Source organism: Echinops telfairi, unplaced genomic scaffold (assembly GCF_000313985.2).
Source record: "Echinops telfairi isolate 266 unplaced genomic scaffold, ASM31398v2 ScPeMD7_443;HRSCAF=831, whole genome shotgun sequence".
NCBI classification, from domain to species: domain Eukaryota; kingdom Metazoa; phylum Chordata; class Mammalia; order Afrosoricida; family Tenrecidae; genus Echinops; species Echinops telfairi.
The window spans coordinates 77,077,956-77,093,961 of NW_022104341.1; the positions used below are offsets into that span (position 1 = coordinate 77,077,956).

The 16,006-nt window shown below is 36.8% G+C and overlaps 1 protein-coding gene and 1 pseudogene across 1 annotated transcript in view; both read left to right on the forward strand.

Moving 5' to 3' along the window:
• Positions 1–16,006, forward strand: part of FAF1 (Fas associated factor 1) — a 525,932-nt gene that overhangs the window by 178,887 nt on the left and 331,039 nt on the right. The window lies entirely within an intron of this gene.
• On the forward strand, positions 15,336–15,425 carry LOC115870254 (annotated as a pseudogene).

The window sequence follows — 16,006 nt, forward strand, 5'->3', positions numbered from 1 at the left end:
AATGATGTACAAATGCGCTTTACACAATTGATGTGTGTATGGATTGCGATAACAGTTGTATGAGCCCCTAATAAAATGCTTAATAAATAAATAAAAGTATAGAATGTACAATATAGTTAATACATAAGCCAGCAATATCTGTCTTTATTATTATCAAGACATATATGCTCTGCTATTATACTCTTGACAGCATAATTGTTTTGTATATCAGAGACAGGAAATAACTTAATGTTGCATGCAGGAAGTTGTTGAATTCACTATGTCCTGTTCTCCAATTAGGCTTTCTAAACGGTATTATAATCTTAGGGGATCACAGACACATATCTGGTCAGATGTTGCCTGAATGACTATTATTTGGCTCATGACAATAGTTACGTATTTCAGTCAAATGCTGACACAATATAATATTAATAAATCAAACTTGTTAATATTACCGCTGGTCTCGTGGAAAAAAAATTTTAAGTCATTTTATTGGGGGCTCATATAGCTCTTATCACAATACATACATGCATCCTTTGTGTCAAGCACATTGGTACATTTGTTGCCATCATCATTCTCAACATTTTCTTTCTGCTTGAGCCCTTGGTATCAACTCCTCATCCCCCCCTCACCCTCTCCCTCATGAACCCTTGATAATTAATAAATTATTATTTTCCATGTCTCACACTGACCGATGTCTCCCTTCACCCACTTTTCTGTTGTCTGTACCCTGGGGGTTGGGGAGTTATGTGTAGATCATTGTGATTGGTTCCCCCTTTCTCCCCCCACCTTCTCCTTATCCTCCTGGTATGGCTGCTCTCATTATTGGTCCTAAGGGGTTTATCTGTGAAAAAAATTTTTTTCTTAAAACATTTTATTAGGGGCTCATACAACTGTAAAAATATTTTAAATATTGAGAAACTGTCAGGCACATAATGAAAGACACACATTTATAAAATGCATATATTAGTTTAAAAGGCCCCAATGAGTGAGTCATTTGTTTTCCTTGAGTTGATATACTCATATTGTTCACTTATGAGAAAGTAAAAACTCTCAATAATCCTATAGTTTGTTAGGTAATTTTTTCTTTCAAGTAAAAATGGTATTTTGTGGCAAAACAAAATAAAAGAACAGTTCATCTCACAACTCTTAATGTGCTTTCTCTCAAGACAGCTGTTATACTGGAGTGTATAGCAGAAGTGCTTTAGGGGTAGTTCTCACTTTGATAAATCTAATACTTTTCACTCCTTTGTGAAACACATGGTTAACATGCTTAAAGGCTTGAAGATAAACAAGCAGCCATCTAGTTGAGAAGCAGCAAAGCCCATGTGGAAGAAGCACACCAGCCTGTGTGATCATGAGGTATCAATGAGATCAGGTATCAGGCATCAAAGACACAGAACAAAACGTGAATGAGGGGGAATGCGGAGTGGAGACCCAAAGCCCATCATAGACAGCGGGACCTCCCCTTAGAGAAGGGTCACAAGGAAGAGATGAACCAGTCAGGGTCCAGTATAGATGAAGCACACAACTTAGTTCTTTGATGTTTCCAACCCCCTGCTATCATGACTCCAATTCTACCTTCCAAATCCGGCTAGACCAGAGCATGTACACTGGTACAGATAAGAGCTGGAAACACGGAATCCAGGACAGAGAAAACCCTCAGGACCAATAATGAGAGTAGCGATATCAGGAGGGTAGGGGAAGGTGGGGGGAGAAGGGGAACCAATCATAATGATGAGGTAGTTAGTTTACTGTGCCAACCTGGCCAATAAACACAGGTGGGGTTAATTGAAGGGCTGAGGGATAAATGACTTGGTGAGCCTAGCTTTCTAGTTCTCGGATCTCTTGCTTTATGATGGTCGGACCAGGGTGCAGCTGCCTTAGCCAGTTCCCTGCTTTAGCTGGCAAGACTCACTTCCTGCAAGACATCCCTGAGGAGAAGCTACATGGACCTATCCTGATGCAGCCCTGGGTGCTCGAGCAGCTGTGTGGAACCCCCGACCAGTGCTGAGATGCTACACATTCACTGACTTGGCTTTCCTCTTGCAGTTGGCATCATTTCGCTTGTTTTGTGAGATGGAGGAGGACTTTGTGGATTGGTGTTGGACATATGGATTAATGGGTTAATGTTGGACTTGTGGGATTGGTCAGCACTGGGTTGGGATGTTTTCTTGATGCACACTTAACCTTTATATAAAACTCTCTTACACATGAGTTTCTGTGGATTTGTTTCTCTTAAGTACCCAGACTAATACAGTGATCTACATATAACCTCCTCCCAGGGGGACGACAACAGAAAAGTGGGTGAAGGGAGACATCGGTTAGTCTAAAGACATGAAAAAATTATAGCGGGCTCATGAGGGAGGGCGGGAGAGGGAGAGAAAATATGAGGAGCTAATACCAAGGGCTCAAGCAGAAAGAAAATGTTTTGAAAATGATGGTGGCAACAAATGTACATATGTGCTTGATACATTGGATGTATGTATGGATTGTGTTACGAACTGTACGATCCCCCAATAAATTTTTTTAAGTGACTTTTGTTTTTTATGTTAATTTGTGCTGGTGAAGCAAACAATACAGTGGGTGCTAGTTTAGTTTAGTACCACAATTTTCATTTGTGCTAAGGTGCAAGCAGTTTGCTTCTCGTTACTTGGGTGCAACCTCAGACTTAAGGAACTCCAGGAATCTCTGAATTATGCTTTTGAGAATCACTGCTCTAGATCCACTCTAAATGAACTTGAAAAGAAATCTCAAAAGGATCAAACCTGATATACATGAATTGTAAATGCCTGCCAAAATGAACTTTAACATACTTTAAAAGAAAGCACCGTAATTCAGACACTCATTAATGTAATTTTCATAATATCTGACTTTCGTTCAAAAAATAGTAGACACAAGAAACAGCAAAATGTGACTTATAACTCAAAGGAAAATTAGGAAATAAAAAACATCAATAAATTGCAGAGGTGATGGAGTTAGTAGGCGAAGATTTTGAAACTGCTATTATAAATATGCTCAAGGATTTAAAGGAAATAAAGAACTTAATGAGGAAGGGGACAAGGGGCGACTTGAAAAGGAACCAAATGAAACTTCAAACTAGGAAAAAAAGCAATATTTACATTTAAAATTTTACTAGATGGCCACAGAAGATTAGTTGCTGCTGAAGAAAAGATGAATGGATTTGAAGCTATTCCAGTAAAAACAACAAATTGAGGCATGCAGAGTGTAAATCCCGGGGAGGGGAAGAGAACAGAGCTTGAATAACCCGAGGAAATAGAGAGTGAGAAAGGAAGAATTTTAAGGAATAATTGCCAAATTGTGCATATCCAATTATACATATGGGATAAAAATCTTAAACTCACATTTTTTTAAGAAACGTAGTGACCCCTAGTGGGAATAACTCTAAGGACACCACAGCAAGGTACAAAATAATGGAACCGCTGAGAGTAGAGAAATTTACAGTTGGCCCAAGAGGATTAGGGAGAGAAGTTCTAATATTTGGGTGAACATTTTTTGAAAATATGACTCCAGATTTCTTATCAGAGGTAATGTAAACCAGTAAACAATGCCATATGTATTTTTTTAAGTTCTGAAAGACAGGTGTCAACCTAGAATGCTTCCAACCAAGTTACCTTTTCAAAATGAACGCTCAATATATTTTTCAAACAGACTACAAGAAATGTTAAAAGAATGTCTTCAGACTTCCTTTCCCTCTCAAAAAGAAAATGCCAGATAGATACAGATTAGCACAATAAAACAAACAAGGCTATAAATGCTTAACTCTTTAGATAAATATAAAATACTTTGATTAAATTAATAGGTAAATGACACTTTGAAGTTTAAACAATGGCCATGTGTTTGCTTTTTAAAATATGTTGCAGTAAAGGTATGACAACAATAACACAAAGAACAGAGGGAATGGAAACATACTGTTTTAAGGGTGTTATGCACAGTTCTCTAGAGAAGCAAAACTCGTGACGCTTGTACATGTATGTTTATAGAAAGATTTGAATCAAGAAATGGTTCATAGTTGTGTCTCACTACTACATAGTTGTAGCAGTGGTAAGTCCATTCTGGTTTAAGTCTGTGGGTCAGATTTGAACTGAAAGGATCTCTCAACTCCTGTAGTTGCAGGAACTGATGAACAAGATGCAGAAAGATGAAACAGGCTGGTGAATGCAGAGCTGAATGAATCTGAGGTTGGCCAAATGAATCCAAGGTTGACTATCTGTTGATGGCTCCTGGGATTGGCAGGTGATAACAGTATGAGGTCAATGAACCAGAGGTAGGATTAAGGTCCAGTAGTAGAAATGAACTGGCTTCTGCACACTGTCAGTTATAACACAAATGAAACCTCTCTCAATTGTATCAAGACTGTAACTAGAAAATCCCATCATTGGAGTTGGCTACACTGTGCTAGATCATATCATGAGAGAATGCTGGCCCATCCAAGGTATCACAAAAGAAGTGTTATAATACTGGAAGGTAGATGGAATTAACAAAAAAGTACATATTAAATTAATTATAGTGAAATTTATGAAAGCTGGAACTTGATTGAGTCTCAGAAGTTTTCTGCCTTTGACAAGGCACAGTCACCACTTTTTCATTGTTCTCTATTTAATGGAAAAGATGTGTTTTCTCGCTCATACATTCCCATCTTATACTAACCACATAAGACATGACAGCTATTATAGCAAGAGTTGAGAGCAAATGGAATACTAAAAAGTATTCAATAGTAAATGTCACCCTTTCGATCTCAAGTGGTTAGTTTTTTTTAAGGGTGTGTACGTCCCTAGTGTCCTTGTCCTTAGACTTCTCTGGTGAAAATTGAGCCATTTCCAAATTGGAAGGATGACCAAGGGCATAGTCTTGAGGGTTTCTTCAGTGTCTCTTTGGTCACCAAGGCTAATCGTTTTTCTGATTTTGAGTTTTCAGCCACATTTTCTTCTCACTCTTTCAAGACCTTATAATATGATTTTTAAAAAATAGTTTTGTTAGGGGCTCATACAACTCATCATAATCCATACATACATCAATTGTGTAAAGCACATTTGCACATTCATTGCCCTCATCATTCTCAAAACATTTGCTCTCCACTTAAGCCCCTGGCATCAGGTCCTCATTTTTTCCCCTCCCTCCCCGCTCCCCCCTCCCTCATGAACCCTTGATAATTTATAAATTATTCTTTAGTCATATATTGCCTTGTCCGACGTCTCCCTTCACCCACTTTACTGTTGTCCTTCCCCCAGGGAGGAGGTCACATGTAGATCCTTGTAATGTGATTCTTTTTAGAGCAGTTGGTAGTGGTTAGCCAAGCACCATCTACTTACTACTACTAGATTCAGCATTGCAGAAACTGATGTTTCTGTGGTCATTTAGCCTGTTGGACTACCGTATATACTCAAGTATAAGCGAACTTGAATATCAGTCGAGGCACCTAATTGTACCACAAAAACTGCATAAAAAATGTGTTGAAAAACTCCGCTTATATACAAGTATGTATAGTAATTGCTTTCATGTGTCTTTGATTTTCATCAGTCCTTTCCTTTAAATGGGGAAACAGTAGTTTTACCTTAGTTGCACACTTGTGAGTTTTTAACACCTCACTCACTACTTACCAAAGCAGGACGGATGTAGAACACTGTTTTTGTGGACTATGCTATACCAATTGACATTGGAGTCTCCTGAGAGTTTGCTTCTAAGTCTCTGTATCCAGTTACATTATCTCAAGGTGTTTGGCTGTGCTTAAGAAGTTTGGTGTTATAGTGGTTAATGTGTTGGGTTGCTAACTGCAAGGTCAGCAGTTCAAACTCATCAGTCTCTCCAAGGGTGCAAGATGAAGCTTTCCACTACTCCCATTGATATTTTTGATTCGGAATTGACTCCATGACAATGAGAAATTTTCATAATTTTCACCCTAAATCTTCCACATTCATGGTTATATTTGCCTCATAGGTAGCTCTCTCACTGCCATTGAATTGTTTTCTATTCATAGCGACCCTATAAGGACAGGCCCTGTGGGTTTCTAAGATGGTAACTCTTTATAGAAGTAGAAAGCCTCATCTTTCTCCCCATAGATAGATATATACAAATAACTTTTTTCAAATCTATCTTTCTGTCTATATTTGTGCTTATACTCCCACTTTCCCTCCCATACCCATTCAGCCCAGGTATTTACCCACGCATTTACAGTTATTATAAGATTGTATATTTAATATTAACCTCTTTTCTTTAACTCTAGCATTCTTCCCAGTGTTTCCCTGCCACCACTATTTTCTGACTTATTTGCTGTATTCTGCTTTCTCCTTCACCCAACCTGATATGTGACTGCTCTCTAGCCAGTAATTTGCCCTTCTTTTCCCTTCCTCAGTATCCATGAAAGAATTTTTACTTTTAGTCTGAAAACCATTTCTTGACTTTTTACAATAGAGGTCTCATATTTGCTGTTCTATGTGATTGAGTTATTTTACCCAGCATACTGTCCTCCAGGTTGATCTATGTTACTGTGTTTCACAGATTCATTGTTGTTCTTAACCTTGTCCATTGTTTCTATGTCCAATAGTTTATCCTTTCATTGATGGGCATTTAGGTTACTTCCTTATTTTTTCTGTTGTGAATATTGCTGTGATGAACATGGATAAGCATATATGTAATTGTGTGCTGACTCATTTTTCTAGGATATATACTGAGTAAAGGAAGTCTTGAGTCATGGTATTTTTAATCCAACTTTTTTTCAAAATTAAAAGATCACTTTATTGGGGGGCTCTTAAAATCTTTATAACAATCCATACATCAGTTATATCAAGCATATTTGTATATATGTTGCCATCATTTTTTCTAGACATTTGCTTTCTATTGAGCCCTTCATATCAGCTCTTTTTTTCCTCCTCCCCCCTCACCCTTGTGACCCTTGATAAATTATAAATTATTATTCTCATTATGTTACACTCCTGTCTCCCTTCCCCGTGGTTTCTGTTGTTTGTCCCCCTGAAAGGGTGTGTGTGTGGTTATGTGTCAATCATTGCAATCGGTTCCCCCTTCTTCCCCTTCTCACCTACCCCTACCTTTCTGGTATCACTATTCCATTCTTGTTATTGGATTCTGTGTCTTGTGATCTATCCTATCTCTCATTTGTGCCTGTGTACTTGCTCCGATCTAACCCACAGTGAAAGGCAGCACTGGGGTCAGATATTGGGGGTTGAAGAAGCCTCAAGGAACCAGAGGAATATTGTGTGTTTCATCGGTGCTTTACTGCTCCCTGGTTGACTCATCTCTTCCCTGTGACCCCTCTGTGAGGGAATGTCCCATTGTCTACAGATGGTCTTTAGGTCTCTGCTCTGACCCCCCATGTTCTCAACAATATGCTTGTTTGTTTTGGGTGTTCTGATGCCTGTTACCCGATCTGATGACACCTCTTGATGGCACAGGCTGGTGTGCTTCTTCCATGTGGACTTGTTGCTTCTCTGCTATATGGCCACTTGTTTTACTTCAAGACTTTAAAACCCCGGATGCTATATCTTTTGATAGCCGGGCACCATCAGCTTTCTTCACCACATTTGCTTATGTACCCATTTTGTCTTCAGTATCACATAATGTCAGTTTGTAAGAGCAAAGTGTTCTTGCATTGGGGGAGGGTATGACCAGAGGCCTGAAGTCTGTCTACTACCTCAGTGTATTATCATATAAATATATGTACATAGGCCAGTATACCTGTTTTTTATGAATTAATTTATTTACATATGTGCACATGTGCACACCTATGCTTAAACTCTATCCAGAGCTTTGCTTCCTAGACCATTCCTCTGTTTCCTTTTCCCTTCCTCCTGCTCCACTATCACGCTCGCCCTACTTCTGCCTCTTAGTAATTCCTCTCAGCTAGATTGCTGTGACTTTCTTGGATTCTGTGTGTTATGATCTCTTCTATCTCTTACGTGCACTTTAAGGAAGAGCCCAACAGTAGTGGAGGATCCCCGGTGGCATAGTGGTTATGTATCGGGATGCTAACCACAAAGTCAACAGTTTGAAACCACCAGCTGCTCCTCAGGAGAAAGATGGGACTTTCTACTTTTTGAGAGAGTTACAGTCTTAGAAACTCACAGTTCTCCTTGTCCTATAGGGTCGTTAATGAGTCTGCATCCACTTTATGGCAGTGAGTTAATAGCTTAGTGGTTACCATGCTATTTTATATTCTCAATAGCAATGTATAAGGGTTCTACTTTCTACACATTCTCACAATCATTTGTCTAACCTTATTTTAAGCTTTGCTATTATAGGTGAGGTTATATCATTGTTTGATTTATATCTCTGAAATGGCTAATGATGAAGTGAGATTTTTTTTTTATGCTTGTTGGCTACCTGAATGTCATCATTGGTGAATTGCCTGTTCCTGTCTTCTACCTTTTATTGGATTACTTGACTTTTTCTAATTGAAATGTTAAATTTTCTATAAATTTTAGGGATTAATCCCTTGTCCAGTATGTTTTTGCTAAAATATTTTTTTATAAGTCTTGTGGGTTCTTCTTTTACTCTTTGGATGAACTATTGATGCAATATAAGTGTCTCATTTTTAAGAGATCACAATCATCTAGTTTTTCATCTCTGTGTTTTCAGTTATATCTGTAGTGTATTAGGGCCCTTCTGCTTGTCTCTATTTTTTCACTGATATTTCAGTTCTAGGTTTTACATCTAGGTCCCTGATCCAGCTTGAGTTTCGTTTGTTTTTGTATCTGATGTGAAATATGGGTCATGTTTCATTTTCCTGAAAGTCCAGTTTTTCCAGTACCATTTCTTAAACAGACTGTATCTTCCCCATTTAATGAGTTTTGGCCCATTTTTAAAGATTAACTGTGTAATTTGCTGTTAAATGGGGTGTTCTGTGTATGTCTATAAGAAGTTTGCTGGTTGTGTTGTTTAGTTCATCTGTACCTTTGTTGAATTTTACCCCACGATTGTTCTGCCCTTCATTGAAAGTGTGTTTTAAAGTCTCCTTTAAAATGGGTTTACTTTTTTCTTTAATTGGCTATTTTTTATTTCAATTCTTTTAGTGCTTGATTTATTGATTTTGATAGTCCTTCACTGGGTACATAGATGTTTATTATGACGATGTCCTCTTGCTCAATGACCCTTTAATCATTATATATTGTCCTTCTTTGTTTTACCCTGTTTGTTTCTTTTTTACCCTGGTTTTTGCCTTAATATCTATTCTATCAAAAGTTAATTTTGACATTCTTTGTCTTTTTGATTGCCATTAGCTTTATATATCTTTCTATCCTTTGATTTTTGGTTTCTTTTTGTCTTTGTGCTAAGGTGTGTCTATTGTAGATAGCATATTGATGTATTCTATTTTCTTATTCATTCTGTTAACCCCTGTCTCTTGACTGGCCTATTTAATTCATTTATATTTATTGATAGGCATGGATCTTTTGCTGTTATTTTGTTGTATGTTTTATGTGATTTTGCTGTTTTTTTATTTCACTTAATTTTCTGTGCTGGATTTCTTTTGTTTGTGTGTTTTGTCATTTTCTTTATTGATGTTGGTTTAGTATTTATTAAAAGAGGAAGATTTTCCTTTTTATTTTGGTATTTATTGCTAACTGCTGTTGAGTGGGTTCTGACTCATAGCAACCCTTTGTACAACAGAATGAAATGCTGGACCATCCTTGTATTCTTATGTTTGAGCCTATTCTTGTAGCCACTCTGTCAGCCTATCTCGTAGAGGGTCTTCCTCTTTTTTCTCTGCCACTCCACTTCACCAAGTATGATCTCTTTCTCCAGGGACTGCTCTCTTCTGACAACATGTCCACAGTATGTAATGGAGCCTTGCCATCCTTGCTTAAGACAGACTGGTGTGAGGAAGAAAAAAAAAAAAAGACAGATTGGTTTGTCCTTTTAGTCCATGGTATTTTCAGTATTATTCTCTAGCACCACAGTTCAAATGCATCAATTTTTCTTTGGTTTTTAGTTTATTCTTTGGTGATTTTGATTAGGAGGTTTATTTTCTTTGAGATTACCATGCAATTTACCAATGTTTTCCCCTTGTTTAAACCACTGTGCACGAACAAGTTATATAACTATACTCTTTATTCTTTCTTTTTACTTTATAATTGTCTTCATTTTAAAATTGATGCCTAGAAGGATATCTTTTGGACCCAGAGGGTAACTGGGGGTAGATCCACTGGTAGGAAAGGAATTCTTGCCCTCCCAGGGGTGGCTGAAGGCAGACCATAAATGTCAGGCTTTCGTATTCTAATTCGGATAAGGCAGAGTTCATGTGCTTTCATTAGAAGAGGTGCACCCAGTGCTGGTCCACAGGGACATGGCTCCAACCTCAGGTAGAGTAGGTCCTGTGCAGGGGTATTGTCACCAACCACAGTTGTAAGAAGACTGACCATGAGGATGTGGGGGATAAGGGTAGGATCACATCTTTCTGGTCACCAGTCGTGTGTGTGTGTGTGTGTGTGTGTGTGTGTGTGTGTGTAGGGGTGTGTGTGTGTAGGGGGGCATATATGCATGTGCATGGTTCTCTTGTCCTGATGGTTCTCTTGTCCTGATCAAGTGAAGCAGATTATCAGGTTGCTGCCAAAATTGACTACTACTTGGAAAAGTTCAAGATGGTTATGTTGTGTCAGACCAGCTGACAATTCTCCCATTCTTTCTACCCCCACCTCTGCAGCTTCTGCTTAGCTTCTTCTCAATTGGCTTTTAATCCATTTCTTTTATTCCTTGTCCTCTTTTGTTTATTCCTTTATGCTTTGATTATCATCTGTATGTGTACCATTTGGTCTCTTACAACTTTTGTAGAGAATCTAGGCAGTGTCATGTTTACCATCTTGCCAGAAGTCCTGACACAGAATAGAGTTGATCGGAATTGGGGTTTGGTTTATGGTTTAAATACTTTTATAGAAAATAAGAATACTCTTAAAGTAATAATCAAAGTTTTCACACCAAGTTAGAAAACTTAATTTTTTTCTCTCTCCACTTCTGCTTTCAACCAAGATGGAATAACTAAAACTGGATTTGCCCTCAGACCTAAATAAGCTAAAATATGATCCAAAATGATTGAAGGGAAACAGTACTGGATTTCTTACTACCTGGTCCTACTAGTCAAAATAGAATACCTTTTAATTCATGAGCATTTAGAGAGATTACTTTGAAGATCCTTGTCTTAGTTGTAAGATATTATTATCCCTAGTATTCCCAGATAAATACTGTTTTGTTGTCATTGAATCAGAAAAGCAAGACCTAAAAGGAGTACAGTTTCCAAGTAATTTAAATGCATCCTAGAAGGTAGCCCAAGAATGTTTACTCATACTTTTTTCACTAATAACATGCATCTTCTACATTTGTTTGCCAGATGCTCCCTCCTTATTTATTTTTTTTTACGTGCTGCTATATATTAAAAAACCACTATAGCACATTTATAAACGAGTTCCTGGGAGGGAGCAATTGGCAAACAAATGTAAAAGCACATGTTATTTGCAAAAAATTATGGTATAGGAATACGTAAATATTAAGCAAACAACAAAGTCTCTGATGTCTAATAAAAATGACCAGTTATACAAAGAAGTTGGGAATCCTTAACCCATAAGGAGTAGATAAATTAATTTACACCTACTGAGAATTAGCATAGATATTAGAATTAACAGAGCAGGACATTAAAGAATTTAAAACTTTGTTTCCAGTGTGCAAAAAAACCCCAAAAAACAGAAAATTCTGAGTTTTGGAAATTATGAAATGATTCTCAAACTTCTAGAGATGAATTTTGAGATGAGCAAAACACCAGAGATTAGCAGCAGACTAGACATTGAAGGGGAAAAGATTACCGAAGTCACAAACATCTTAGTAGAAGCCTCTTTGGAAAATAATTCAGCATTTTCTTACAACATTAAAAATAACACTGAACCTTGCTCTCAATGGAGATAAGTGAGTATATTTAAAGGAAGGCTTTGTAATAACCCCCAACTGAAAGCAACCCCAAATATCCATGTAGGGATTTAAATAGATAAATTGTTACATATCTGTACAGCAGAATAGTATTCAACAGTAAAAGGTATGGCCTATTGTTGTACTAAGTAGTCCAGAAAAATCCCAAGTCATGCTGAATTAAAGATTCAACTCAGTTAAAGAACAGGTATACTAATTCTGTAAATGGAAAGTATACTTATCTTTAGTGATGGAACATTGGTTTGCTCTGGATGAAGTGAGGGAATAGGGAGGAGAAAGGAGAGGCAATTAAAAAAATTACAGTGGAGTAAAAGAAAACTTTTGGATGTGATGGCGAGTATATTAATTATGATAGTTCTACTCATTTGTCAAAACTTTTCAAATTGGGAGATTTTAAAAAATATATGATTTGTTTTATGTCAGTCATATCTTTAAAATGAAAAAAAAAAAAACCTACACAAAAGAATAAAAGAACAAACCAAAAGATTGAAAATGCAGTAGGAAAATAACATATCCAACAGCAGAGATCAATGTAAAAATGTGTGAGTAGAAAAATCAATGCGATCCAGAGCTTGGGGGTTTTTTTTGGTTTGTTTGTTTTGTTTTTTAAATAGACCAGTAAAATAGTTATTTTCTTGCTTGGGTGAACAAGAACAAAAGAAAAAAACCCCAATTTTATCATATTAGGAATGAAAAAGGTGCTTCTTAAGTTAACTTTAAGGCAATTTTAACAATCCATGTACCAAATGGGCAGTTTTACTCTGTTTTACAGGATCACTGTGAGTTGAAAATAATTCCATGGCAGTGACTGTTGGTTGGTTGGTTGGTTTGAAAGGATAACAAAACTCATTTTTGGCATGGTGTAAATCAAAGGGCGTAGAATTATTTGTGCAAAGGTTGTTGTTAGGTGCAGTGAAGTTGGCCAAACAGAATGAAACACTGGCCGGTGCTGTGCCTTCCTCACAACTGTTCACGTGCTTCAGCCCTTTGTTTCAACCACTGTCAATCCATCTCTCAGAGGGCCTTCCTCTTTTTCATTGTCGCTCTGCTTTAGCGAGCACGATGTCCTTCTCAGGGACTGGGCTCTCCTGACAACACATCTAAAATACATGACTCTGAGGAACATCTGGCTATTCTTCATCCAAGACAGATTTGTCTGTTCTTTTGGCAGTATGTGATACTTTCAGAATTGGTCTCCAGCCACTTAATTCAAGTGCATCAATTCTTCATTCTTCCTTATTCAGCGTCCAACTTTCATTGCCTCATGCTTATGAGGCAATGGAAAAATACTCTGGTTTGTGTCAGGTGCACCTTAGTGCTCAAAGTAACTGCCCTGCTTCTCAACACTCTACAGAGGTCTTGTGCAGCAGATTTACCCAATGCAATGTATTGTTTGATTTCTTGACTGCTGTGTCCTTGATTCTTGATTGTGGAGACAAGTAAGATGAAATCCTTGATAACTTCGAGCTTTTCATTATTTATCAGGCTGTTAGCTATTGATCCTGTTGTGCAGATTTTGATTTCCTGTACACTGAGTTGTAATCCATACTGAAGGCCACAATCCTTTATTTTCATCAGCAAGTGCTTCAAGTCCTCCTTACTTTAAGCAAGCAAGACTGTGTCAAGGTTGTTAAGCTTTCCTCCAATCCTGATGCCACATCTTCTTCACAGAATCCAGCTTTCTGGTTATTGACCCAGCATGCAGATTGAATAAATATGGGTTAGGAGGTGGTGAGGCTACCTTCAGAAGTAGATAGACCTACATGGAGGATAAGTCAGAAACAATAGTTTTATATTTTGATATCTTTATTTAATAAAAGTTTCAATAAAAAGCAAATCAAAACAAAAAAAACTATGTCACTAAATTAAAATTAAATGAAATATATTAGGAAACTTGTTTAAAAGGTACAGGTTTGTCACAACTAACGTGGGAAAAACATCTGAATATCTCTACATAAAAATTCAGTTGAAAATCAAAATTTTCCCAGAAAGAAATGTCCAGTCCAACATAGCTTCATTAGTGAATTTTAAGGAAGAAATACTACTAATCTTTCACAAAATAGAGAAAGACGGAACATTTCTTAATTCTTTGTATACAGCTAGCATTACTCTAATATCAAAACCAGATAAAAAGTATTATAGAAAACAAAAATTATATAGACCATATTTTTCAAAGGCAGGTGGAAGCGTAATTTTAAAGAGATTGCTAGTTAAATACAGTAAGAATGAAGTATAGTATATCATAGCCATGTGGGCTTTAGGGAAGTAAAAATGTTACTGAAGCATTGACTGTTTACATTGTAGCATTGCTTACTTAGCCAATTGTCATATCATAGAACTTTTGTAACATAAACTTTCCTTTATTAGCCTGGGATTGTTTTTCTTCTTTAATGTATCATCTGTTCTCCTTCCCTCCCCCTTATTGCCCTTACTATATGTATAGTTGGATTGTTTTAATCTAAATATATGGAAAAGTACCAACCTAATACAAGCAGATAATTTAAAATGTATGTTTTTATTAACTGATTTTCTGAAAACATATCAGCTGATTGATTTTTTAAATTTGTACTTGATTACTGAAAAATAATTTGTTGAGCAAGGGCTTGGAAATCTACAGTTTCTCGTTGTTTTCTCATGAACACCTTGCCTGTTTTCCTTTTTTACCTTTGAGCTTTGTGTTTTCACTAAATAGGATATTCTGTTCCTGTTTGGGTGTGGCTCCCCTTTGTGTCCCTAGTTATGCTTCAAGCTGGGTTTAAGTCTCATTTCTCTTGCAGAGCCATCTCTGTTTTTAATCCAACACAATTTTTGCTTTTTTGAAATTTTGTTTAACACAACTTAAATTATCTTCAAGGTTATTATAAGAGGACTTCAGAAAATTTGTGAGAAAACAGAATTAAAGGCTAATGGAATTTTCCCACAAACTTTTCAAAGACTCTTTAATTTATATTGACTTCATTTCTTTGCTACCTTCAAAATAGCTACCTTAGCTATTTCATTCTTGCACATGTAACAGTTACCATTCTGACTCACGATGAGCCAATGTACTGCAGTAGAACTGTGTTCCATCAGCTTTCTAAGGCTTTGACCTTTGGGAACTGATCAACAGGCCTTACTTCAGTTAAGATAGATAATATTATTGCTCTAAGAATAAGTAAATGTGTTGGTTTCTTCAAGGTAAGATTTCAACCCAGATATTCACCCCCAAATATTCATCCCCAAGTCTTTTTTTCCTTACTAATAATAATGTTTTATTCTTTACCTGCTACTCCTTTAATATGCCAAACACAGTAGGAATTTCCAGTTGATTACTTTGAAATAAATGGTCTCCCTTCACCACCACCCCGTCACTGATATATGTTTCTTTGAGAAAGTTATACAATTAATAATAAACTAGCTATTAGTGGACAAACACTCAAAGACAGGTGCAAGAATAAATCCTCTTTTGCAACCCAAAACTCATTGTGCATTATGAGTTTTGATAACAGATAAGGGACATGTCATTAAACCAGTCACTTTGAGGTGCTTCAGACGAAACACAAACCAGGCATGAAATGTTTGACATTTGTCCATAATGGAGGTTAAAGTGGTGTAACCAGAAGAATTGATAAATTTGAGATTAATGCCTACTAGACAACGGTGGCTCCTTAAAAAGGGCTCTCTTGAAGATGAACTTTTTACAAGATTTAGAGGAACCGATGGATGACAAAGATATGTAAAACTCCTTAAATAAAATTTATTAACATTAAATAAAATCTATAAAACAAACAAAAATAAACTAGCTAATTAATTAATTGAGTGGTCATTTATCAGAATTAGTACTGAAGCCTGAGTTCTTCAAAGGGGCACCATGTTGTTTGTTCAAGTAGCTTTGAAGTTTGTAGTACTGAAAATTTTCTTATTAATTCATCAGAAAAATGCCATTGATTACACTATAGTCCAAATATTAATGTTAGTCCTTGAGTTAGTTAATTGTGCCAGCCTGGCCGATAATCACATGTGGAGCTGGTTGAAAGGCGGAGGGATAAATGGGTGGTGAGCCTCGCCTTTCTAGTTCTCGGGTCTCTTGTTTTGTGATGGT